The 27,377-nt window shown below is 49.8% G+C and overlaps 2 protein-coding genes across 5 annotated transcripts in view; one reads left to right on the top strand and one right to left on the bottom strand.

Annotated features, from left to right (window-relative positions):
- TJAP1 (tight junction associated protein 1) overlaps positions 1-23,401 on the bottom strand; it is a 34,655-nt gene extending 11,254 nt beyond the window's left edge. Inside the window, exons 1-5 of one of the 4 annotated variants that reach the window (XM_088442995.1) lie at positions 23,296-23,388; positions 19,831-19,976; positions 19,291-19,388; positions 7,429-7,556; positions 6,504-6,557 (exon numbers count right to left, since the gene is read on the bottom strand). The gene's annotated coding sequence lies outside the window, so the exon portion shown is untranslated. Of the gene's footprint in view, positions 1-6,503; positions 6,558-7,428; positions 7,557-14,436; positions 14,887-19,290; positions 19,389-19,830; positions 19,977-23,295 lie in introns of those variants that run through there. The other 3 variants (XM_088442994.1, XM_088442997.1, XM_088442996.1) reach the window with 3 other exon arrangements.
- A 160-nt stretch (positions 23,402-23,561) lies between these two features.
- The window catches only part of DLK2 (delta like non-canonical Notch ligand 2), a 100,033-nt gene continuing 96,217 nt past the window's right edge, over positions 23,562-27,377 (top strand). The window contains exon 1 of the mRNA XM_088442977.1: positions 23,562-23,579. The gene's annotated coding sequence lies outside the window, so the exon portion shown is untranslated. The remainder of the gene's footprint in view (positions 23,580-27,377) is intronic.

Raw genomic sequence — 27,377 nt, 5'->3', positions numbered from 1 at the left:
ACAGGACAGGGAGCTGCAGGCAAGGTATTGATCTCTATAAGAGGAGGAGAAATCTGGCTGGGGAACTGGCAATCGACCTGACACACAGGACAACATGTGCTGGGGGAGGGGGGGAGCGGCTTCATGAAGATGACCCAACATCATACTCTAAACTAAATACACAGAGACCACCAATCGGATCTCAATACACCAAGAAGGTTCTGGTGGATGAAATAACCAACATTATGTCACTAAGAGTACATGCAACATATTCTGTGATCTCACTAGGAGTGTGTGGCTCTGTGATAGGCGTGTCTGAAGCTACCTGAGTTACATAGGGACAGCAATTGATGTGGGAGGGACGACCCATTAAGAAATCGGCTGCATACGGAAACATTCACAATTCTCTCTGTAGGAATCTCTATGTCATGACGGAAAGCTAAGAGCAACTGTCTGGTGCTACCAATACTGCTGTACGTGAAGCTTTCCCAGTAAACACAAGAGGCTGTAACTAATGCAATGTAAACAAATAATATGAGATATGGTAAGAACTTACCCTTGTTATCTCTATTTCTACGAAGTCCATAGGGTTCCACAGGATACCTTGGGGTATAGGTGTGACGTCAGTCGCAGGGCACCAAAGAGTTAAGCTTTCAGCCTCCCAGGATGCACTAGGTCCCCCTCCTATACCCCGCCCCCGAGCCAAGGCACCTCAGTTAGTTACCAAGCCATAGGCCGGAGGAGGAGAAGGAAGAGAGAGAACAAAGATCTGGACACATACAAGAATCACATTCTCACCAGAGGGAGACGGAAAACCGGTGACCAGAGCAAAGCCCATCTGCAGCACAGGTGCGACAGGGCGGGAGTCCTGTGGAACCCTATGGACTTCGTAGAAATAGAGATAACAAGGGTAAGTTCTTACCATATCTCATATTTTCTACTTCAGGGTCTATAGGGTATCCACAGGATACCTTGGGGATGTCCCAAAGCAGTATCCTTTAAGGGTGGGGACGCTCCTGTGCAGAAAGGAGAATCCGCCGCCCGAAGGAAGCATCCTGAGAGGCGAAGGTGTCAAACCTGTAATACCTCACGAAGGTATGGACAGAAGACCACGTAGCAGCCTTGCAGATCTGAACTGCCGAGGCACCACGTCGAGCTGCCCACGAAGGACCCACAGACCTAGTGGAATGAGCCTTCAGAGAAGGAGGGACCGGTAGGCCTTCATGAAGATAAGCTTCAGAAATAGCCATACGGATCCAGGCTGCCAAAGTTTGCTTTGAAGCAGGCCAACCCTTTTTACGGAAGCCAAAGAGGACAAACAAAGCGTCCGACTTCCTAAACGAAGAAGTGCGGTCAACATAAGTCCTTAAGGCCCGCACAACATCCAAAGAGGCCTCACCCACGGAAAGACCCGGTGAGTTAAAGGCCGGAACAACTATTTCCTCGTTAATATGAAACTGGGAAACAACTTTGGGAAGAAACTCGGGCCGAGTGCGGAGCACTGCCCTGTTCCCATAAAAAACCAAGAAAGGGGGTCTACAAGAAAGAGCCCCTAACTCAGAAACACGTCTGGCCGAAGCAATGGCCAGAAGGAAAACAGTCTTAGCTGTTAGCCATTTAAGATCCACTGAGCCCAGTGGTTCAAACGGCGGTCCTTGGAGAGCCCTCAGGACCACAGCCAAATCCCAAGGCGCCACAGGTGGAACAAAGGGCGGCTGAATGCGGAGAACACCCTGCATAAAGGTGCGCACATCCGGGATTGTAGCAATCCTACGGTGAAACCAGACAGATAGGGCCGAAACCTGTACCTTCAAAGAAGCAAGGCGAAGCCCATGATCTAGTCCCGCTTGCAGGAAGGCGAGAATCCGAGACAGACGAAACTCCCGCGGTGCATAACCTCTCGGTCGACACCACTGGAAGAACGTATGCCACACGCGATGGTATATCCTCGCGGAAGACGGTTTCCGAGCTCGTAACATGGTCCGCACCACCGAGCTGGAAAACCCCCGGGACCTCAGCATGGCCGTCTCAACAGCCACGCCGTCAAAGACAGCCGAGTCAGGTCCGGGTGAAGGCAAGGACCCTGAGACAGAAGGTCCGGTCGTAGCGGCAACCGCAGAGGACTGTCCACGGACAGACCCTGAAGGTCTGAGAACCAGTGCCGTCTGGGCCACGCGGGAGCTATCAACAGGAGCGTCCCTCCTTCCTGTTTGAATTTCCGGATTACCCGTGGAAGAAGGGAGACCGGAGGGAACAGGTATGCGAACCGGAACGTCCACCGGACGGACAGAGCATCCACCAGAGACGCCCCTTCGTCTCTTGTGCGAGACCCGTACACCGGCAACTTGTTGTTGTGCCGGGACGCCATGAGGTCGATTTCTGGAAGACCCCACCTGTCCACCAGTAGTTGAAAAACGTCCGGGTGCAGGGACCATTCCCCCGGATGAACGTCCTGGCGACTTAGAAAGTCCGCCTCCCAATTGAGCACTCCCGGGATGAAGACCGCTGATATGGCCGGAAGATTGCGCTCCGCCCAAACCAGGATCCGAGAGACCTCTACGAGAGCCGCCCGACTGCGAGTTCCTCCTTGCCTGTTTATGTAGGCCACGGTGGTAGCGTTGTCCGACTGGACCTGCACCGGGCGACCCTGGAGAAACCGCTGTGCCTGCTGGAGAGCATTGAAGACCGCACGGAGTTCCAAGATATTTATTGGAAGCTCCGCTTCTGTCGGCGTCCACCTGCCCTGGAACAAGTGTGGACCCGAAACTGCTCCCCAGCCCCGAAGACTGGCGTCCGTTGTCAACAGGACCCAATTTGGAACCCAGAACGGACGTCCCTTGTTGAGGTGGGTCGTCTGTAACCACCACGTAAGGGACAGGCGAACCTCCTGGGTGAGCACAATCGTCTGGGACTTCAGAGACTGAGTCAGCCCGTTCCACTTGGACAGGATCAGGTGCTGCAGAGGTCTGGAGTGAAACTGGGCGTATTCCACCATGTCGAACACCGACACCATGGAGCCCAGTAACCTCATCGCCGAGTGTAAGGACACCCGGCGGCTGTGCAGACAACTGCGCACCCTTGACTGTAAAGCAGAGATCTTGTCCTCCGTCACGAAGATCCTTTGCTGTCCCGAGTCCAATAAGGCTCCAAGATGCAGAATCCACCGAGACGGGATTAGAGTGGACTTCTGCCAGTTGATTAGCCAGCCGTGCCGTTGCAGCAGTGCAATGGTCAGGTCCAAGTGGCGTAACAGGAGCTCTGGAGATCCTGCCACCAATAACAGGTCGTCCAAATACGGCAACATGCGGACTCCCTGCAGCCGCAGAGAAGCCGCCATGACCGCCATCACCTTGGTGAAAACACGTGGTGCTGTTGCCAGGCCAAAAGGTAACGCCCGAAACTGGAAGTGGTCGCTGCTGATTGCAAACCTGAGGAACTGTTGATGGCGCCAAAGAATAGGGACATGCAGGTAAGCGTCCTGTATGTCCAATGACACCAAGTAGTCCCCAGGTTCCAGCGCCAGAATGATGGACCGTAGGGTCTCCATCCGAAACTTCGGGACCCGCAAAGACTTGTTGAGTGCTTTGAGGTTGAGAATCGGACGATATGACCCATTGGGTTTCTGTACCAAAAATAGATTTGAATAGAAACCCTGGCCCCTCTGGGAGAATGGAACCGCCACTATAACTCCAGCCTGGAGCATAGTGTGCAATACCTTCCGCAGCTCCGTAGCCTTGTTCCGGTCTGATGGGAGACCCGTGGTGAAGAAGCGAGCCGGGGGTCTGTGCCGGAAGGAGAGGGCGTATCCGTGGGAAACCACCTCCAGAACCCAAGTGTCTGTCGTAGTGGTCGACCAACACTGGGCGAACTGTAGCAGGCGGCCTCCCACCCTGGGATCCCCCAAAGGGAGGCCCGGACCGTCAGGCCGCAGGCTTGTCATCTGGCTTGGGGGCCGGACGTCTGGTACTCCATGCCTGCTTCCGGGGCTTGACCGATTTCTTAGGGCCAGCCTGTCGAGGAAACGACTGTGGTTTGGGCCTGCCCTGGGCCCTAGATGACCGAAAGGACGATGGTCCCGAACCAGAAGGAGCAGCGGCCGACGGGAGACAGGCAGATTTGGCTGCCGCCAGCGTGGCCACAATCTTATCCAGATCCGGACCGAAGAGAACTTCTCCGGTAAACGGCAACGCTTCCAGACCTTTCTTGGAATCTGCGTCCGCCTTCCAGGATCGCAGCCACAAGGTGCGACGAGCAGCTACCGCTGCTGAAGAAATTCTAGACACCAGAGTACTAATGTCTAGAGCCGCCTCGTTGATGTAGGTGGCCGAATCACGGAGATTGCCAATCAACTCCGCCTGATCGGCCGGACAGTCGGATTCAAAAGAAGCCTCTAATGAATCCGCCCAGCGCTCCATCGCTCTGGCAACCCAGCAAATGGCCATAGCCGGCCGTGCTGCCCCCCCTGCAAGGGAATAAGCGGACTTCAGGCAGATTTCTACCTTGCGGTCCGTAGCATCCTTAAGGGAGGACATGGATGGCATCGGCAATGTGGCACTACGGACAAGACGGGTCACGTGAGAATCCACCTGTGGAGGGGATTCCCACTTCGCAAAATAATTATCCGCGAACGGATAAGCCACCGCCAGGCGTCTCTGCGGCTGGTATCTTTTGCCAGGTTGTTTCCACGCCTCCTCTAAATGGTCCACCAACTGACCCGAAAGAGGAAAGACTGTGGCATCGCCCTTCACATCTTTGAAAAAGGCATACTTAGATTTAGCCGCTGGGGGAACTTCGTCCTCAATCACCAAGGCTGTGCGGACCGCCCGAATAAGTCCAGGAATATATACTTTGGACTTAGCATCAGCGTCCTTAGTATGGAGAGGTTCCTGATCGTAAGGATCTAGAATCTCCCCATCATCAGACGTCCCTTCGTCATCCTCATAAGGAGCGGACAGAGACGCCACCGGCCTTTTATGAGACCGCATCACAGACTCCCCTTGCAACACATCCGACAAGTGCTGTACAGAACTCGTCAGGGAGTTAACCCACGCTGGCTCCTGAGAACCCGGGAGCGGGGAAATAGGGAGACTGTGGGGTACCACCAATTGTCGTGGGAACCCCTGCATGGGTGACGACACCACAGACTGCTGGGACAAACCCATCGGAGTAAACGCGGGCTGCGGAGCTAACTGGCCCACTAAAGCTGTTAACGCCTGAGCGAAACAAGCCCAGGGCGGCTCCTGTACCGGTGCTGTAACCGTAATAGGCCGCGCCATGGACAAACACTGCTGGCAAAGGCCCTCCGCGCTACCCTCCCCCTCCGCTAACGGTACTTTGCACGTGGTACACTGTAGCCGGAGGGGAAAATCACTTTCAGACATGATGGCACCACGTATGTGACCTCTCTCACCAATTAAGTATTAAATAGGCGAGAGACCACCCTGCAGCACCGCACCGCAAGGGCTTTAGCAGAAAGAACAGGGACAGTAATAAAGCTGACAGTTTAGAGAAGAAAAGATTACAGGCAGCAGCGCTAGCACAGTCACATACAATGCAGAAAAATAACAATTCCTGCACTAACAGCGCTGATCACTCAACTACACAGACACAGGGCCTGGTAGGACACAGCGCTGCATACACAGACCTGACCACAGCGGAGGAGAGGTATGCGGGGGGACCCAGACCACGATGCTTCCGTCCAGCGCTTCCAGCAGCGTTCACCATGCGTTCTGGAGAAGATGGCCACCGAGGAGCAGAGAGGAGGCTGGCCTGGGGGAGGAGCGCTGCCACAGGACCAGTCGGCAGCATGCAGAGAGGGCTGTGTGCAGCGGGGGAGGCGCCGGCTGTGAGACAGGGAAGGCGCGCTCCCCTGGCATGCATTTAACCCCTGGGACGCCGCAGCGCTACCGCTCTGCTGCGGTCCGCTGTCCCAGGGGGTAGTGGAAGCGCAGGTTGGTCGCCTGGCTCCACGCTGCAGCCAGTCCCCAGGGAGCCCCCTGCCTGGGGACTTAGGACCATGTGATCAGCGGGGACCCACCGCGGGACCCCGCTGCTTACCTCTGTCCCCCTTGAATCCGGCCATGGTCCGGAGCATCTGGGGTCACCGCTAGCTGTGACCCCAGACGCCCACCAGCATCCCCGGATCAGTACCGGCGTTCTGGTACCGGCGGGGTGTAGGGAAGACAGCATGGACGTCAGGACTGACTGTCCATGCTGTTCATCCAGTTGTGCAGCCACAGCTGCATGAAGAATAAGCTTCAGGGGCTCTTCTAGCCCCCACTCCAACAGGTGCACCCGACTCCGGCCGGGCACCAAACTAAACTGAGGTGCCTTGGCTCGGGGGCGGGGTATAGGAGGGGGACCTAGTGCATCCTGGGAGGCTGAAAGCTTAACTCTTTGGTGCCCTGCGACTGACGTCACACCTATACCCCAAGGTATCCTGTGGATACCCTATGGACCCTGAAGTAGAAAAGCAGATATCAGTCTTTGGCCCCTGAACTGATGGGATCCTGGGCTCTACTTACCACAAAAGGCCTCAGAACTGGGTCAGTCAGAAGGTCTTCTCCCAATCAGGAGTCCTGAGTAGAATGATACAGGCATGTTACATGACAGTGACAGGAGAAGAATTGCCAAGAGATAACAGGACTGAGTGTAAGTAGGGCACTAACAGCTGCTGGAGGACATAAGGGGTGAGTGAGTTGCAAGATCACATATTGTTTTATGGACACAGTGGGCAACAATGCAGGGAGCCAAGGAACATGTAGATGAGAGGCAGGCAGAGAGCCACGAAACATACAGGCGGTAGACAGAGGGCCACAGGTCAAGCAGACAGTAGGCAGGGAGAGGGCAATGAGACTGGCAGGCAATAGGGCCACGGAAGTGGCAGACGAGAGACAGGCAAGAGGGCCACAGGAGTGGCATGCGAAAGGGCCACGGGACAGGCTGGCAGGTAAGAGGGCCACGGGACAGGCTGGCAGGCAAGAGGTTGGCAGTGGACCACAGAGATATATTGAAGGGTGGAAGTATGTGGAGTGGCGCAGAGATAACACAACAGAAGGGAAAAATATAAAAATAAAATGAATGGGGCTGTACACAGCAGACATCACGAGACTGAGAAGGAACTCACATGGGATACTATGAACAATGCTGAGAGGCTGGCAGGGATATTGGAGGGGTTCTTGAACTGCTGGCTAAAAACATTCCAAGATTCACAAAGGTCAGGAATGCCCCAAACGGAACAAAGAGCCCATTGTGTCTGGGTAAGCAGCACAACACAAACATAATCTGCATGACAGGCTAAAATAAATCCCAAATTTATAGATAGAAGCGAATCAGCATAGTCATACATAGTGTGTGAATAGAGGAATAATCAGAAAGGAAAGTTCATGGAGGTCGCAGAGAACAAAACATTAGATCTACAAATATGTACAGAAAACTGAATGTTCCCACCTGGCGAGGACGTTCCATCGCTGACACACAAGCTGCCATCTGGAGAGATACTGCCCGAATCTGTCAATTACCTGTTCTGTGTCGTTAGCAGCTCTGTGTAATCTAAGCTGCTGGAACCAGCATTCTGTCTGTGAAATATGAGAACAATCACCTGTCAGTAGACCAAGTATTATAAACCCATCAATGCCACCCCTCCCTCCATCTTCTCTAGCTGACTGCCATCTTCTCCACTAGCAGCCATCCTCAGCACCCACTCACCTGTCTCCACTAGCAGCCATCCTCAGTACCCACTCACCTGTCTCCACTAGCAGCCATCCTCAGCACCCACTCACCTGTCTCCACTAGCAGCCATCCTCAGTACCCACTCACCTGTCTCCACTAGCAGCCATCTTCAGTACCCACTCACCTGTCTCCACTAGCAGCCATCTTCAGTACCCACTCACCTGTCTCCACTAGCAGCCATCTTCAGTACCCACTCACCTGTCTCCACTAGCAGCCATCTTCAGTACCCACTCACCTGTCTCCACTAGCAGCCATCTTCAGTACCACTCACCTGTCTCCACTAGCAGCCATCCTCAGCACCCACTCACCTGTCTCCACTAGCAGCCATCCTCAGCGCCCACTCACGTGTCTCCACTAGCAGCCATCCTCAGTACCCACTCACCTGTCTCCACTAGCAGCCATCCTCAGTACCCACTCACCTGTCCCCACTAGCAGCCATCCTCAGTACCCACTCACCTATCTCCACTAGCAGCCATCCTCAGTACCCACTCACCTGTCTCCACTAGCAGCCATCCTCAGTACTCACTAGCCTGTCTCCACTAGCAGCCATCCTCAGTACCCACTAGCCTGTCTCCACTAGCAGCCATCCTCAGTACCCACTAGTCTGTCTCCACTACCAGCCATTCTCACTACCTCACCTACCTCTCCACAACCTGCAGCCTTCTCAAGCACTCAACTGCCTACACACTTCACAACCTCTCCCCTCTATCTACGCTCACCCGTCTACACTAACAGACTGTCAAATCTCGCCTGTATTCACTATCTACCTTCCACATGGTCACTTGTATTCCATACCTGACTGCAACACTGTCCACCTTGCACCTGTCTGCCTGACTCATGCCTGGGACCGCTAACCTATATTTTCTACCTATATAGAGTAAAGGTGAAATTCCAGCCCTCTCTGGGCCTGATTCAGAGCCGCTCGTAAGCGGCCGCTCGTTCGCTCCGAGCGATGTTCGCACATCTGCGCATGGGTCGTAATGCGCATGCGCCAACCAGTCAGTGCGGTCGGAAATTGTGTGTTCGCAAAATAGCGAGGGCCTGCTAATTTGATTGACAGGATGAGTTGTTTGTGGGTGGTAACAGGGGAAGGTGCTTGAAAACGGGGGAGTGGAGATCCGAACGCAGGCGTGCCAAACGGTCAAAACGGGCTTTTTAAGGGTGTGTATAATTAACAAAGCAGCGTCATCGGCCACGTCACTTGGTCGTCTCTTAGCCTGAACTGTTCGCATGATTGCGGTAGGAAAATCCAACCACAAGCACTGCGAGCAGTTCAGACGCCTTTCGATGTACTCGATTAATCTAATAAATAGCGGAGATGACGTATGATGCGAACGTCTTTAGAAAATAGCGAGCGCATATTTCGTTCGCTCGCTCAGACATAGAGGCGTCAACAGACCACAAAGAGCGAGCGTTCTATTAAAATATCCGGCCCCTTTTTCTGAACGAGCGAGCGCAAATAGCGTCCGGCTCTGAATCAGGCCCTCTGTTCCTTTCTGATGAGAAAGCACTGAAATTATACCTCTATATGTACTTTACATAGGAGATTGATTGTTAAGCTCCATTTATTCCAGGACGCATCTTCTGTTTCTCCACCACTTTTTCCTTCATGATGCAAACAAAATATCAGTATATTCTGTACCTGCCCGTCATCATGCCACCTGTCTACACTCCCTTACTCCTCTCACCTGTACTCAATATCTGACTGCAACACATTTCACCTTCAACCTCCCTGACTGCACTGACGGTCATCAACTGAAATTCTCACCTGCATTCACTACCTACCTGATGTCATCTTCAAAACGTCTGTCTACACTTCTTGAGGTCTTTAAAAAGTCTGTCTACACTTCTTGAGGTCTTTAAAAAGTCTGTCTACACTTCCTGTCTGCCATACTCTTCACGTCTTACCTGTCTACACTATTTGATGTCAGACTCCTATCCGGGCAACATTTTCCTTTAACAATACACTCCACCTCTCTCCTGTATTTAATACCTGCCTATTATGCCACCTGTATACACTACCAGCCGGATATCCTCTCCATCTTCCTCACCACCTCTTACCTACCTACACTGTGTGCCACCCTTACCCCATCTCACATGTATTCACTACATCCCTGCGGTCCTTAAATGTGTATTTCTTGCCACACTCACCTGTATTCACTACCTGCCTGCATCAGTACCTCACTTATATTCACTGCCTGCTCTACAATAGCCAGCAGAGGGAGCTGTGATCATACAAGGCTGCTCTACATCCAGAGAGCCAGCAGAGGGGGCTGTGCCAATACAAGACTGCTCTACATCTAGACAGCCACCAGGGGACTGTGACCATATTAAAGGCTGCTCTACATCTCGAAAGCCAACAGAGGGGGCTGTGATCATACAAGGCTGCTTTGAACCCAGCTACTTTAGAATAGAATGGGCTGTAGAGTAAAGCTCTTTGCTGACTAGGAGTCTGGCCTTTCCTTGGGGAATGATATATTCTAGGTGCAAGGAGATATATAGTCAAACATGAAAGGTCAGTATGTAAGAATAGGTGGAAGGAGCACACTAATTGCAAAGCGTGCCATCCCCTCCTCCGCCTATTGTCTAACGCCTCTAGGGCTCCAGGTGTATCCAGGTAAAGACACGCGCAGCACAGCCCCTCCCTCCTGATCTCTTTAAAAAGTTTGTGCCCTGAGGACAGAAACAGCGTGTCTCTCTGACTCGTAGCTGGAAGAATGCAAAGAGGAACCGTAAGCCAGAAAAACACGCACAAGACAAACACTCCATCAGCCTCCCACGTACAGACAAGACCTAGCTGGTAACCGGAGCGCTGTGTGGAATGAGGAGTGTGAGGGCGCACGTGGAGAGAAGGCCCCATACCCCCCATCGTTGCAGTAAAAGTGTGTGCGACCCCATGGAATGCCCCCGGCCACTGTCTTCAATAGTCCCATTAAAAAACATTGTAATGTTATATATCACCATCATATTACAGCACAGAGAATATGTAATCATTCAATCCGCGCCACACTGCAGCTTACAGCCTGTATGGTTACATCATTCATTGTTATTCCAAGCATCGATGTAGAATAGTGTTTAATCTCTGTACACCACTGTGGACACCTGGTCTCATCATATAGAGATAACACACACACACGTTAATCTATTGTTAGCACCCAAATAACCTCTGACACCCCTTTCAGACATATCGAGAATCCTGGGAATTTGGCCTGCCTCAGCCAAATCCCTGGGTAGTCGCGTTTGTCTGAAAGGTACCTACCCGGTCCCGGGTAGCCGACCCTTCAATCGACCACGGTTTTTCCAGGGACTTAAGTTCCAGGAAATTACCCTGCTCAAGTCTGAATAGTGCTACCTGGGAATTTTCTACTCCCTGGCAGCGCCTAGCAGCTTTTACATAGAGTTGGCAGCGCAGAGCGTCCTATAGGACGCTCAGCGCTGCAGCTCACCACCCCCCGCACCAGTGGCTGTGTCGCTGTAGATGGAGTCAGCGACACAGGACCCCAGCCGGACTCTGGGGACACCCACCTGCGCTGGAGACTGCCGACTGGTCTCAGCAATAGCGGGCCACCCGCACTCCCGCTGGACCAGCAGGGCAATAAACGAATGAAAACAAATAATGAAATAAAATAAAAACTGCAGCATTTTGATTGGCCGGCTTCCAGCAGCCCAATGATGACATCATCATCAGCAGCCGGAGAGGGGATAGGCTAGGAGGAGTAGACGGAAGAGGAGAGGCAGGTAAGCTGAAAAACCCGGCTTATGTCTGAACGGGTCTACCTTGGAAGTTCCCGGGTAGACACTGTAGTGTGAAAGGGGGGTCTCGACCAAATACCCAGGAATTTGCACAGGAGGTCTGAGCAGGAAATTTCCCGGGTTGTATGTCTGAAAGGGGTATAACTGTCTTTGAAGTGCGGGAGGAAACCTGAGCACCCACCAAACATGGGTAGAACATGAGAACTGCACACACACATTGCCCTGGATAGAATCAAACATATGACTCCAGCATTAAGGCTTATCACTACGCCATCTTATATATAAATCACATTAACCACTGTCTAAAATCTATATATCTGGACTGTGCCACCCTATAGCTATGTAAAGCTATCGACTGTACCACCGTATGCATAATGCCAACCACCGTGCCTACCTGAGCATAATGCCAACCTCCATGTATTTTTCACTGACTGCATGTGTACACTAGTATGGTCTACAACGGGAATTATCTCTCTCACAGGAAGATCTACACTCTGATTGACATAGCACTGAATCAAAAAGGATGTGGTGATGAAGGTAACCCCATCCCCTACCTGGGCTCAGACCAGACAACAAAGTAAGCTGCCACAGAAGTACATAGTAATATATATATATATCCTGCGGGGAGGTACAGCATATAAGACTAGGCCGCGCCAGAACCTGATACCAGCCTCGGGGACGGGAACCAGAGAACTCGGACAATGAAAGCAGATGAAAATGCAAGTGGGTACAGCCTAGAAGTCGGGCTGGGCTGGGGGCGTTTCACAGTCAGCCTGTGCTTAAATACAGATATGATTATTAAAGGGCTGATGGTACGTCAGGAACAAGGATTACAATATAGACTCACAGCTCACATTAATGCCGCAGTAGCAGCCACAATGCAGTGTACCCGTCTCCATAACAGTGTAGCCGTCAGTCACCTTCTACATCACATGTACAGTTCACTCTTATAGGAGTAGATAGAAGCCTGCGGCCTGCGGAGCCATATATCCCCAGGTACACGCCTCCTGTCAGCAATGTATGTACACCCCCTCCCCCCCCCCCCGAACATGACTGCGGACTGTACATCAGCTCAACCCCACAAACATAAACCCAAAGTTCAACTATCAGGACCACAGAACCTCCCAATACACACAGGCGAGTGTGATATATCAGTACTGGCAGACAGTACCCGGATAGTGTTACACACAGGGCACAGACACAAGACAACTGCGCACAGGTAACAGGGCAACTACATATACTGGTGAGGGGTGGGAGGGTATATGTACACACACATTTAATGGGGTGTGTTCATGCAACCCCTCATGCCATCTATATGGCAGGAGGGGTGCATGAACACACACATGTAACAGGGCAACTAGATACATGGGTGAGTAGTGTATGTAAGCAAACATCTTATTGGGTAACAGATACATGGGTGAGGGTTAGGGAGGTGCATGTACACACATATAATGGAGTAACAGATACACGGGTGATGGGTGTGTTGGTGTATGTACACACATGTAGTAAATACACAAGTAGGGAGGTGTATGTGCACACACATGTAATGGGGTGTAACATATAGAAAGGTCAGGGGTGTATCTACATACACATGTAGTAGATAAATGGATGAGTAGTGTGGGGGTGCATATATACACAGATTATATATAAATACACGGGTAAGGGGTGGGGAGGTGTATACACACACACGTAATAGAGTAAACAGATACATGAAGTACGGAGGGTGTATGTACACAGACATGTAATTGGGTAACACGATACACAGGTGAGTGTGCGGTATATATGTACACACATGTAATGGGGTATTAGATACATGGGTGAAGAGTGTATGCCCACACACATCATAGATACAAGTATACACATACACACACACACACACACACAGGTAATAGGTTAACAGATACACATGATAAGGAGTGTATATAAGCACAGATGTAACAGATTATCATAGTGGTGGGTGTAATAGGCAACCTGCATGTGTGATGAGTGGATGTACACATAAATGCACACACATGTAACAGAAACACAGGTATGGTGTGGGGGGAGTATGTACACACAGATGCAACAGATAGGTCTCTTAGGTCAGTCTCCCCCTCCCCCCACAACAACAGACCGAATGCTAATATCAAACAATGTGAATAGACCACAGCAGCCACTCTTAGGCTGCCCATACACCTGCACGATTTCGGGCCGATTGCCCGATTTTCGATGAGTCATCAGATGGATCATGTGAAAATCGTGTATTATTTTAGTAAGATAAGATCCGATGTGCGCTCCCGCAGTTCCTATAATCGGATCTTGTGATCAGATGTGCAGCCCATGTGTTCCATCGTATCGTGTGCAGATCGTGCCGTTTATTTTGTTAATGCGATCCATCGTGCGGCAATTCAAGTCATTTCAATTACTGTTTCCCTTATGAGCCTGTGAGGCACGGGATCGATCTTACGACAGATCCTGTGCTAAGAAAAAACAAACATGGGAGCTCCGGGGAGTCGGACGCTGAATCGGAACGTATGCTGGTCGTGCAGGTGTATGGAGAGCTTAACAATAGCCATAAAAAGGAGGAGTTCACACACTTTCAGCCAATCAGAAGTGGCTGCCATTTATCATCAGTGCCTATTTTGCACCAGGGGTATATGACTCCTGACAGCCGCATATGCGTCTTTGTGGCGGTCTGCATGGGATGTATTTGAATGAACACATACCACCCTACCCTACCTACCTAAGCGTAAGAAGCCGTAACCGCAAAATGTACACAAATTTACGCAAAGATGGAAACCTGCTGTTTCAATATGAAAATGCATATTTCACGGAAAGCAAAAAGACACTTACATACATCCAAACCCACAGAGAGCAACTCCCATATTCTACCATGGGTACATGGAAGGAAACTACCACCACCCCCCGCCGCATACTCTCCTCCATTGTACTAAAGATATAAACATAAGTATAAAGCACGCTGCTCAAACATACCTCCGGACACTACTGCACTGTCCTATTCACCAAGTATTACTGTGAGCCGGCAAGCAGGACAGGCACAAATTCTGACATCACAGGTCAAAGTCCAGCAAGAATGAGGATGTGGACAGGGTCAAACTCCAGGAATGATTTTGGCAGAGATAGGGGGCGACAGCTCTCGCTCTAACAGGAGGGAAGAGAATATCTGCCGGACATAATACGTCTGGCAGCAGCATCAGCTCAGTATCCAGTTCTCACAAGCCTTCTCCATTCACTATTTTACAGGATTACTCCACAAGTATTAACAGCCCCACAATGTCACCGTAACAATAGTAATATGGGGGAAATACAAGGGCTGTAACTGCGAGAATCTGACATTTAAATCACTGACGGACAACAACAACTTGTTAGGACCGACTGGAAAAAGGAGGCAGAAACAGCAGATGTTTCAGACCATAAGATCATATGTGGACGTCTCACATCAACAAGCTATTTACTTTATAATGGGAGAAATTAAAAGAATGAAGAGAGAAACAAAAGGAGAGGAGGCAGGTTACAGAGGGTTAGTGATGGGAGGCTATAGAGAGGTAGGTTACAGGGGGTTAGTGATGGGAGGCTAGAGAGGCAGGTTACAGAGGGTTAGTGATGGGAGGCTAGAGAGGCAGGTTACAGAGGGTTAGTGATGGGAGGCTAGAGAGAGGCAGGTTATTACAGAGGGTTAGTGATGGGAGGCTAGAGAGAGGCAGGTTACAGGGGGTTAGCGATGGGAGGCTAGAGAGAGGCAGGTTACAGGGGGTTAGCGATGGGATGCTAGAGAGAGGCAGGTTACAGAGGGTTAGCGATGGGATGCTAGAGAGAGGCAGGTTACAGAGGGTTAGCGATGGGATGCTAGAGAGAGGCAGGTTACAGAGGGTTAGTGATGGGATGCTAGAGAGAGGCAGGTTACAGAGGGTTAGTGATGGGATGCTAGAGAGAGGTAGGTTACAGGGGTTTAGTGATGGGAGGCTAGAGAGGCAGGTTACAGAGGGTTAGTGATGGGAGGCTAGAGAGGCAGGTTACAGAGGGTTAGTGATGGGAGGCTAGAGAGGCAGGTTACAGAGGGTTAGTGATGGGATCCTTGGGAAAGGCAGGTTACAAAGGATTAGTAATGGGATGCTAAAGAGGTAGGTTACAGAGGGATAGTGAAAGGATGCTAGGGAGAAGTATGTTACAGAGGGTTAGTGATAGGATGCTAAGGAGAGGTAGGTTACAGAGAGTTAGTGATAGGATGCTAAGGAGAGGTAGGTTAGAGTGTTAGTATTGTAGTGAGCAAGAAAAGGTAGGTTGCAGTAGGTTAGTGATAGGATGGTAGTGAGCAAGGAGAGGTCGGTCGCAGAGGGTTAGCAATACAATAGTTACAGAGGCTTAGTGATAGGATGGTAGGGAGCCAGGTCAGGTATGCTACAGAGGGTTAATGATAAAATAGTTGAAAGTAGGGAGAGAAAGTTAGAGAGGGTTAGTAATAGAATAGTTGGGAACAGAAAGAGGTAGCTGACTAGTCTCATTAAGTAGAGTCACAATGCGAGTTGATATATAGATCTTCTCTGGGCACGGGCGAGTCTTTGATTAGTACATATGCCCAACACACTATTATATTGCAGTTAAATACACACCTCTCAGGTACTGAGAGTCACATCTAGACTAGGGTTGACTTGTGAGCCACGGCAATCTAGGCCTTTTATAGCCTTGATTGGAAGCAGTCATGATAGCAGTAGGCAACATTTTGAAACAAAACAGAAAAGAAATATGCCTGTGCTCGGTTTTACCCATATTGTACATGGTACCAGCTGCGTGGCAATACTAATGCAATATATGTATACAAACAGAAAGAGTTTTGCTACCAGCAATAATATACTGCAAATCTGTGAGCATCTAGCAAATCTGCAGTATATTATTGTTAGCGCTGATAGCAAAAGTGCAGGTGAACATACACAGGGACAGTCACCAGCTCTACCTATATTATTGTTATTTGCGGAATGCAAATTCATCTCTGAAGCAGATCGGTGCTTTCTTCATGTGTTTATTTAATTTTTCCATAATGAAATGCTGAGTTGTATCTAAAGTGTTTTTTTTTTTTTTTAATGTTCTATTGAAATCTGAAGTATGATTGATGTAAACTGGGTACCCACGCTATTGGTATGGGAAGGCTGGAGACGAGGCATCCTTGAGCTGGCGCTTTTGGAGTTGCCTTGTCGGATATCTACATACAAACTCTTTGTACTGTCTGTGCTATCATCATTATTGGCACCAGATGCTATATTAACATGATGCACTAAGCACCAGGTTGACAGATTATTATATACATAGTGCTGATGTCTGGCATTCTCATTTGTTGCTGTCCTGTGTACCAGACCTTGGGATTGTTCCTGACCACGAGTGCCAGTTTCGACCTTTCCTGCACCTACACCATTAACCTCGAGTATGCTGAATAGAGAGCTCTTATTTCCAGTTACTATTAACCCTGTACCTTGTGATGTCACCAAAGTCCCTGTCGCTGCCCTGACTACCTGCTTTACCAGACCCTTGGCTTCGTTCTGACCAGGATTACGGAAGGCATTCTTTGTACCACTACATTTTACTGAGGGACATTATCCCAACTTTAATTCTGACTTCCCAACACTACCTTCATTGTTGACGGTTGCAATTCACAAAGACCAAGCTTCAATTACATCAGTTTTGGATGCCCTACTGTGTTCTCTGTTGGTGGACTACCACGGTCCCAGGGATTCCAATCCTTTATGTTTTTGAGTCCCAAAAGTACTCGGGAATATAATCATTAAATCCCATGTATTACGGGAATCAAAACACAGTGGATTAAGTTGGGGGGCAGTGGGAAGATACTTACCTTCTTGTTTCCAGTTGCGTTGTCCAGTCCTCTCAGGCTCTCCCAGCTGCCCACAGAATAGATGGGAGTCCCATGATGCAGCTGCTCTCAGTCATGGATAGGCTGGGGGCATGCTGCACAGGGACATCATCAATGAGGGGCTTGCACGCAGCCAATCAGTGACCGAGAGCAGCCACATTACAGGACTCCACATTTTCTACTGAAGCTGAGCTTGGGAGAGGACCAGACAATGCGGTAAGTAAAAGGGGAGGAGGGAGAACAATAGCAGGGGTGTGGGAGGATAACAGGTCATAAGTGACACAAGGGGGGGTAGCGTAGCAGACTGGAGGAGGTGGCACAAAGGGGGAGAGGGATGGCAGAGAAGGGACAGGAGAGGAGGAGAGGGATGGCAGAGAAGGGACAGGAGAGGAGGAGAGGGATGGCAGAGAAGGGACAGGAGAGGAGGAGAGGGATGGCAGAGAAGGGACAGGAGAGGAGGAGAGGGATGGCAGAGAAGGGACAGGAGAGGAGGAGAGGGATGGCAGAGAAGGGACAGGAGAGGAGGAGAGGGATGGCAGAGAAGGGACAGGAGAGGAGGAGAGGGATGGCAGAGAAGGGACAGGAGAGGAGGAGAGGGATGGCAGAGAAGGGACAGGAGAGGAGGAGAGGGATGGCAGAGAAGGGACAGGAGAGGAGGAAAGGGATGGCAGAGAAGGGACAGGAGAGGAGGAAAGGGATGGCAGAGAAGGGACAGGAGAGGAGGAGAGGGATGGCAGAGAAGGGACAGGAGAGGAGGAGAGGGATGGCAGAGAAGGGACAGGAGAGGAGGAGAGGGATGGCAGAGAAGGGACAGGAGAGGAGGAGAGGGATGGCAGAAAAGGGACAGGAGAGGAGGAGAGGGATGGCAGAAAAGGGACAGGAGAGGAGGAGAGGGATGGCAGAAAAGGGACAGGAGAGGGGAGAGGGATGGCAGAAAAGGGACAGGAGAGAGGAGAGGGATGGCAGAGAAGGGACAGGAGAGGGGAGAGGGATGGCAGGGAAGGACAGGAGAGGGGAGAGGGATGGCAGAGAAGGGACAGGAGAGGGGAGAGGGATGGCAGAGAAGGGACAGGAGAGGGGAGAGGGATGGCAGAGAAGGGACAGGAGAGGGGAGAGGGATGGCAGAGAAGGACAGGAGAGGGGAGAGGGATGGCAGAGAAGGGACAGGAGAGGGGAGAGGGATGGCAGAGAAGGGACAGGAGAGGGGAGAGGGATGGCAGAGAAGGGACAGGAGAGGGGAGAGGGATGGCAGAGAAGGGACAGGAGAGGGGAGAGGGATGCAGAGAAGGACAGGAGAGGAGGAGAGGGATGGCAGAGAAGGACAGGAGAGGGGAGAGGGATGGCAGAGAAGGGACAGGAGAGGGGAGAGGGATGGCAGAGAAGGGACAGGAGAGAGGAGAGGGATGGCAGAGAAGGACAGGAGAGGGGAGAGGGATGGCAGAGAAGGGACAGGAGAGAGGAGAGGGATGGCAGAGAAGGGACAGGAGAGAGGAGAGGGATGGCAGAGAAGGACAGGAGAGGGGAGAGGGATGGCAGGGAAGGACAGGAGAGAGGAGAGGGATGGCAGAGAAGGACAGGAGAGGGGAGAGGGATGGCAGAGAAGGACAGGAGAGGGGAGAGGGATGGCAGAGAAGGACAGGAGAAGGGAAAAAGATGGCAGAGAGGACAGGAGAATGGCTGGGAGGATGGGTGGAAAACAAAACAATTTTTAAAAATATAATGCTTTTAATACCCCTTTTTCTCTTAATTCCGGGCTCAATATTAATTCCGGGATCCCAAAATTAGAGCCTGTGAATCCCGGGATTACAATATGATTTTGGGATTGGAATATTTACACGGTCCCCATGTTCATCCAGTGCATGTTCGCCAGACACTGGAGTTCATTGCCCAGAGCTCTAGCTGCACGGCTCATCTGCAGTGCTTATTACATGCTGGTAATACGTACAGTACAGACCCCGTTTTCTTACCGATTCCGTCTCTATCCGGTCACCGTCCTGTTAAGGCAGAGAAGCGCCGCATGGACAGAATTCTCCCCCACTGCCGCAATCCTCAAGATAGAGCACACCTACATGATACATAAACACAGCACAGTGTATAGGAGAGGCTGAGAGTCCCACCTGGCATCTCATTTCAAATATACAGGTTCTATTGAAACAACAGCAGACAATGGATAAAAGGAGAAGAGCCCTATATGTGCAGTCAGTAATCGCTGGGTGCAGAGCTATAGAAAAAATTATACTAAATTCAGCAAGTAACTGGCTGAATCACAAATGTACAGAGATAGATGTGGTGTATTGTGCTGAGAACAGATATAATATACTGTATGTGACAGGGGTAGATCACTCCGGCTGTCCTGTCTTTTCCCACTGGACATTTGTGGTTTTGGGGTTCCTCTGCCATGACGGACCTCCCCTACTGGCAGCACGCCACCACCAATCAAAATGAGTGCCAACTCCGCACTAGCTGAAGGAGGGTGGTCACTGCCACCACCACCTAGAACTGCTTACTCTTGGGTGTTGGTATAGCTGCTGCAGCACCTCTTTGCTGATGACTATGGCTACTTCCTCCTGACTGATTACTTTGGTTCAGGATGGAGTCAGGGCCTTGCTTCAACACAGGACAGCCGGGAACAGATTAATGTGTCAGCGCTTATCTGTAGGATCACAGTTTACAGCGGGAATCAGGCAAAACAGCCAAGCAGTACACGAGAGAACGCTCTGCAACAGAGGATACATTTCTACAAAACAGCACAACTCTTTTCCAAGAGCTTGACACTTACAAGGCTACCATGTAAAATCATCTGGTCTGATGAAGTGGGCAGACTTCACACGAAACGCGTCATTTTTCACCTGTGGTCAAGTACCATAATCGTGTGGTCTATTGTATTAAAGAAACTGTGTGACTACTCTTACGCTCCTTGGATGACAAATAAATAAAAAATTTTCATTCCATTATTTGTTGTCGGACTGGACTACATATATCCTACAGTAATCTAGTTAAACCTGAGACCAGGAGAAATACCTCTATTTTAGGTCTACTAAAAGCGGTTTCCGTATCCATCTTATTCTCAGAAAGATGGCAAAAATATCCGTATTTTAACTTCTATTAAATAGGGGAGTGGAGCAGATTCTCCACTCCCAAAAAATAGATTTAATCGGAATGGTGTTTATTGCTCGTATACAGCCGTCCGACTAGGGCTGTGAATTCGGCATGCCAAACCTTCCACTCCTATTTTACTATTGTCCGACTACGACTCCTTCATGAATGGCAAATGTATATTAATATATAGTAGTAACACGCTTATTGCAGTAAAATGGCAGGCAGCTACAGTTTTCATTTTCATGTTGTTTTCAACAGAACTGTATTGTCAGCCCCACCTTGCTGACTGTTCTGCAGCTGCTAAAGTCTTCAGTCTGTCCTCCTGCTGTTTAGCAAAATACATGATTTCACTGTCATAAATTCTTCAGTAAATAATGCATGATGCTGTTAAATCCTCATCTGTAACAACATTGGAGCCGATTTAGAGTTGAGGGTTAATTGGGTGGAAAAATCATTTAGTATTGCAGGGTGGGGGGAGTGAAAAAAAACGAGCTTAACTCTAAAATGCGGTGTAATTATAGAGCTGAGCAATATGTGCTTGCAGAATGTGAATCATACAGTATTTTCCAGCAAAAAAAAAAAAAAATATATATATGCATTTGCACACCTTGCTTGCAGTGCTACATGATTTGTTAAAAAAGAGCCATGATAAGTACTCATCCAAACCCCTGTACATGTGTTAACATGATCACTGATATTTATATTACAAGTTTTTATTTTGAGGCTGGAGTTGGTACATTTCTACCGACACTGGCTCCACCCAAAATGGTCTGACTCCACAGCCCTGACTAAGAGTTCCTATACACCAGTCTGTGGTAGTGATATTCATTCCGAAGTACAAGTTGATAGACATATAGGTGCTGCTGCTCCTTCAAATACACACACATTAAGTCTGGACTGGGAAATTACATATTAATGCATCTAAAATGGGATGTAAAAAGCAATCTGCAAATTAACAAGAGAATTGTGCACTTTCATCACAGCGTGGCTATTTCCTCATAGAGCACACACTATTTATTCCATGTTACAGTACTTAACTTTAACATGGAGATCATAACAGGATGCCTGCATGTTAAGCAGTAGGTGCACAGTTTATAATCCCACAGCTGATGGAGCCGGCGGGATTTGGGGAGAGGGACAATGTAATAATGACAAAAGCGAAGGATCCGGCACCTGGGAACAGACGTTATACAGAGTGGGGTGAAAGATGCCAGTTTATAGGGGACAGGCTATAATACTTTCTCTTCCACCTCCTCACTGTCTGTTCTGTCTCTCTGGAGTTATTGAGGCTCTAGAGTTCCATTCAGTCTAATTAACGCCCTTCAGGTCACCAGAGTTACAGAAGCCGACAACAGAAGTATAATGATGACAGTTTATCACTTCTATATTCAGAGCAGCAAGATACTCCTCTGGGTCCATAAAGGCAGTGTACCACCCAAGGTGCCAATTTCTCTGCTACATACAAATATCTGCTATTACTACTCCTGACAACCTGCACCAACATCGCCACTTCTCCCGACACCCACCCACCAACAAGCCCATCTCAACACTCCTACTGACTCCCATCCATAAACACCACCGTCTCGAGTCATGACACCCTCTCACACCCTGCACTAAAAACACCCTCACCATCTGACATTCTGCATCAAAACGCTCCACTTCCTAACCTTCTACACCAGCAACCTGTATCCTGAAATCTCTCTCCTCCTGAGACCCACCCACAACCCAATCTGTTGACACCCTGCACCGATACACACTCCTCTTGACACCCCAGCACCAACAACCGTCTCTTGACACCCATCCAACAACAGCACCGTGTCAAGCCTTGATACCCACTATCAACAATGCCCCACCTCCTATCCTTCTACACCAGCAACCCTACGCCTGACACTATCCTCCTCCTTATTCCTTGCACTATTAACCCCCTTGTGCTCCTGATATCCTGCATTAACAGTCCCCTACTAACAACCCACTTCATCTCACACCTTGCACCCACAATCCTCTTGACACCCTGCAGACACACCACACCTGACAGCCTGCACAGACACACCCCACCTACTGACAGCCTGCATCAACAACCCAATATACCCTGCAATGTCAAAAGCCCCACCCTACACACACCCTGATGCCCTGCACCAACAATCCCTATCTCCTGACAATTCATTCCTCCTGTTGCCCTGCACCGACACCCCGCACACCTCCTGACACCTTGCAGACACACCACACCTGACACCCCCAATCCTCCTGACACCCAGCACAGACACACCCCACCTTCTAACACCCTGTACCAACACCCCCAATCCTCCTGACACCCAGCACAGACACACCCCACCTTCTGACAACCTGCATCAATAACCCAATATACCCTGCATTGTCAAAAAGCCCCACCCTACACACACACACCCTGATGCCCTGCACCAACAATCCCTATCTCCTGACAATCCATTCCTCCTGCTGCCCTGCACGACACCCCGCACACCTCCTAACACCCACTTTTCCCCAACACCCTGCACTGACAGCCCCCCTCCTTCTGATGTACTGCACTCTCCACCCCTCCTGACATCTTGCAATGTTAACTGCCACCTCATTACTATCCCCTCCGTATGACACACTGCACCGACAACCCCGTTCTCCTGACACCCTGCACCGACAACCCCGTTCTCCTGACACCCTGCACCGACAACCCCGTTCTCCTGACACCCTGCACCGATACCCCCTTCCTCCTGATACCCTGCACAGATACCCCCTTCCTCCTGATACCCTGCACAGATACCCCCGTCATCCTGACACCCTGCACCGAAAACCTCTTTCCATCCCTGACTCTCCTCCCTACATCTCGCCCCGTTCTCTGGATAGACCCCTTCTCATCTTACCTCCATGCAGCCATGTTCCCGCACAGTACGATGGGTAATCCTCCGGAATCCCCACGCAGCACGTCTGACATCACCGGGCAGGAGCCGGTTCAGCTTTCTCAGACACGTGTCACCGGGCGCGCTTATGAAGTTAGTCGGAGGCGGCCATGTTTGCGGAGACCAACAACCATTACTAACATACGAAAAGCCTACGGAAAATGGCTCCTTCACTGAAGACAAAGAGATTGACAGCGAAAGGTCTGATTATTGAAGTTTTCTTTTCATTCCCTACTGGAGCAGTACAGGTGAGGACTGTATGTACTGACACCTGCTACTCCCCAATATTATAATAAACCTACCTTTCAGTCCAACATCATTATAATACAGTCACCTATGTATTATCAATTATTTATATAGCGCACACACCTATTATTAAACATCCACTTTACACCCTAATATTATAATATACCCACTTTACAACCCAATATTATTATTATTATAATACAGTCACATTACTCCTCAATATTATTATACATATCCACCTTATACCCCAAAATAATAATGCAACCCCCCCCCCTTATACCCCATTATTGTAAAACATCCATCTTACACCACAAAACGGGATATAGGCCCTCATTCAGAGCCACTCGCTAGCGGCAGTACGCTCGTTCCGAGCGATGTTCGCCCATCTGCGTATGCGTACGGATCGTTATACGCATGCGCGAACCAGTCAGTGCGGCCGAAATTCATGTGCTCGCAATATAGCGAATGCCTGCTATTTTGAGTGACAGAATGAGGCGTATGTGGGTGGTAACAGGGGAAGGTGCTTGAAAATGGGGAGTGGAGATCCGAACGCAGGCGTGCTTAAAGGTCAAAACGGGCGTTTTATGGGTGTGCATAATTAATACAGCAGCGTCATTGACCACGTCACTGGGTTATTTTATAGCCAGAACTGCTCGCAAGATTGTGGTAGCAAAAACCAACCACAAGAATAGCGAGCAGTTCATATGCTGGTCGATGTACTCGATTAATCTAATAAATAGCGGACATGACGTATGGTGCGAGCGGCCAGGGGGCGTTTTTAACAAATAAACGAGCGTATGTTTTGCTCGCTCGTTCAGACTTAGAGGTGTGAACAGACTGCAATTTGCGAACGGATCATTTGAATAGCCACCCCTTGTTTTTGAACGAACGACCGCAAATAGCGAACGGCTCTGAATCAGGCCCATAGTCAGCTGCCCGGACGGAATCCCAAAAGTAAGTATCGGGGGGGGGGGGGGGTTAGGTTTAGGCACTAAGGGAGGAAGGTTAGATTTAAGGGTGCATGGAGGGGGAAGTTAGGTTTAGGCACTAGGGGGGGGGGGAGGTTAGGTTTAAGCATCGGGAAGGGAACTTACCTCTTAGTGTCAGTATTCTGACACCCGGCGTCCCGACAGCCGGGATCCCATACCCAACCCCCTCAAAACTATGATGCGCCCACCTTATACCCCAATATAATTCTACATCCATCCTCATTCAACACTCCACATGTGATGGGTGAGGAAGTCCTACTGTGGACAGTACGCATTGGAACCAAGACTACTTTTAACGCCCCTCATTTCCTGGCCTGGGATCTTTCCTGTTATCTGCCCGCACTAGTCCTGAGTAGGTCACATGAGCAGTGTCAGGTGGTGAGACCAGTGTCAGGTGATGAGGCCAGTGACAGTGTCAGGTGATAAGGCCAGTGACAATGTCAGGTGATGAGGCCAATGACAGTGTCAGGTGGTGAGGCCAGTGACAGTGTCAGGTGATGAGGCCAGTGACAGTGTCAGGTGGTGACACCAGTGACAGTGTCAGGTGGTGAGGCCAGTGACAGTGTCAAGTGGTGAGGCCAGTGTCAGGTGATGAGGCCAGTGACAGTGTCAGGTGGTGAGACCAGTGACAGTGTCAGGTGGTGAGGCCAGTGACAGTGTCAGGTGATGAGACCAGTGTCAGGTGGTGAGGCCAGTGACAGTGTCAGGTGATGAGGCCAGTGACAGTGTCAGGTGGTGAGGCCAGTGTCTGGTGATGAGGCCAGTGACAGTGTCAGGTGGTGAGGCCAGTGACAGTGTCAGGTGGTGAGGCCAGTGTCAGGTGATGAGACGAGTGACAGTGTCAGGTGGTGAGGCCAGTGACAGTGTCAGGTGATGAGGCCATTGACAGTGTCAGGTGGTGAGGCCAGTGACAGTGTCAGGTGGTGAGGCCAGTGACAGTGTCAGGTGGTGAGGCCAGTGTCAGGTGATGAGACCAGTGACAGTGTCAGGTGGTGAGGCCAGTGACAGTGTCAGGTGATGAGTGACAGTCGGAAGCGACTGGCAGTTGGTCAGGGTTCCTTGAGATGTCTCCTTGAGAGTCAGGGTGGACCTGCGCTGCTGCTGGTGGCTCCTGTGAGAAGGAGATAATTCCTCAATCACACTACAGAGATACTTTTCTTTCTTTTTTTTTACCTCAGAGACAGTTTCAGTATAGAGCCAGTCGTTTGTTCCTATAACCCATCTCTGTAATGAATTCCTTCTTATTTTTCGACAACGGTTAAAGAAATTGCTCTGCAGGTAATGAGATGATATTGGGATTAACAGGCAGAGAGATATGGAGATGTTCTAAACCAGGATGCCGAGAAGAAATAGCTCTACGTCCTAATAGATGGTACACAGCTTCTAAATTAGACTTTAGAACAGCTATATTTTTTCAGGTATTTGTTTTTCTGATACTGTATGAATTTGTTTTCATGTATTTCTTACTTAGGGTGTATTTACTAAGCCTTGGAGAGAGATAAAGTGTAGAGAGATAAAGTACCAAACAATCAGCTCCTAACTGTCACTGTTCAGGCTGTGATTGAAAAATGACAGTTAGGAGCTGGATGGTTGGCACTTTATCTCCATCCATTTCATCTGTCTCCAAGGCTTAGAATATAGACCCCACTGTTAGTAAAAGTATGTTGCTCAGGAATAGTGGCGACCGATAACAGGCAGGAAAGAGTTACTCGGGAATAGTGGTGGGCAGATAACAGGCAGGAAAGAGTTACTCAGGAATAGTGACGGGCAGATAACAGTAAAGAGTTAGGCAGGAATAGTGGCGGGCAGATAACAGGCAGGAAAGAGTTGCTCGGGAATAGTGTCGAGCAGATAACGGCAGGAAGAGTTGCTCAGGAATAGTGGCAGGCAGATAACAGGCAGGAAAGGGTTACTCAGGAATAGTGTCGAGCAGATAACAGGCAGGAAAGAGTTGCTCAGGAATAGTGGCGGGCAGATAACAGGCAGGAAAGGGTTACTCAGGAATAGTGGTAGGCAGATAACAGGCAGGAAAGGGTTACTCAGGAATAGTGGCGAGCAGATAACAGGCAGGAAAGAGTTACTCAGGAATAGTGTCGAGCAGATAACGGCAGGAAGAGTTGCTCAGGAATAGTGGCAGGCAGATAACAGGCAGGAAAGGGTTACTCAGGAATAGTGGTGGGCAGATAACAGGCAGGAGAGAGTTACTCAGGAATAGTGTCGAGCAGATAACAGGCAGAAATTAGTTGCTCAGGAATAGTGGTGGGCAGATAACACAAGAAAGAGTTGCTCAGGAATAGTGGCAGGCAGATAACAGGCAGGAAAGGGTTACTCAAGAATAGTGGTGGACAGATAACAGGCAGGAAAGAGTTTCTCAGGAGTAGTGGTGGAAATATAAGATTCAGGAAAGAGTTGTTCAGGAATAGTGGTGGCCATATAACAGGCATGAAAGAGTTGCTCAGGAATAGTGGTGACCATATAACAGGCATGAAAGAGTTGCTCAGGAATAGTGGCGGGCAGATAACAGGCAGGAAAGAGTTACTCAGGAATATTGGTGGACAGATAAAAGGCAGGAAAGAGTTACTCAGGAATAGTGGCGGGCAGATAACAGGCAGGAAAGAGTTGCTCAGGAATAGTGGCAGGCAGATACCAGGCAGGAAAGAGTTGCTCAGGAATAGTGGTGGGCAGATAACAGGAAAGAGTTGCTCAGGAATAGTGTCGAGCAGATAACAGGCAGAAAATAGTTGTTCAGGAATAGTGGCGGGCAGATAACAGGCAGGAAAGGGTTACTCAGGAATAGTGGCGAGCAGATAA

Source organism: Taudactylus pleione, unplaced genomic scaffold (assembly GCF_031769625.1).
Source record: "Taudactylus pleione unplaced genomic scaffold, aTauple2 ptg000320l, whole genome shotgun sequence".
Lineage (NCBI taxonomy): Eukaryota > Metazoa > Chordata > Amphibia > Anura > Myobatrachidae > Taudactylus > Taudactylus pleione.
Note: the sequence above shows the minus strand (reverse complement) of the source record. Positions and strands in the feature narration are given on the sequence as shown.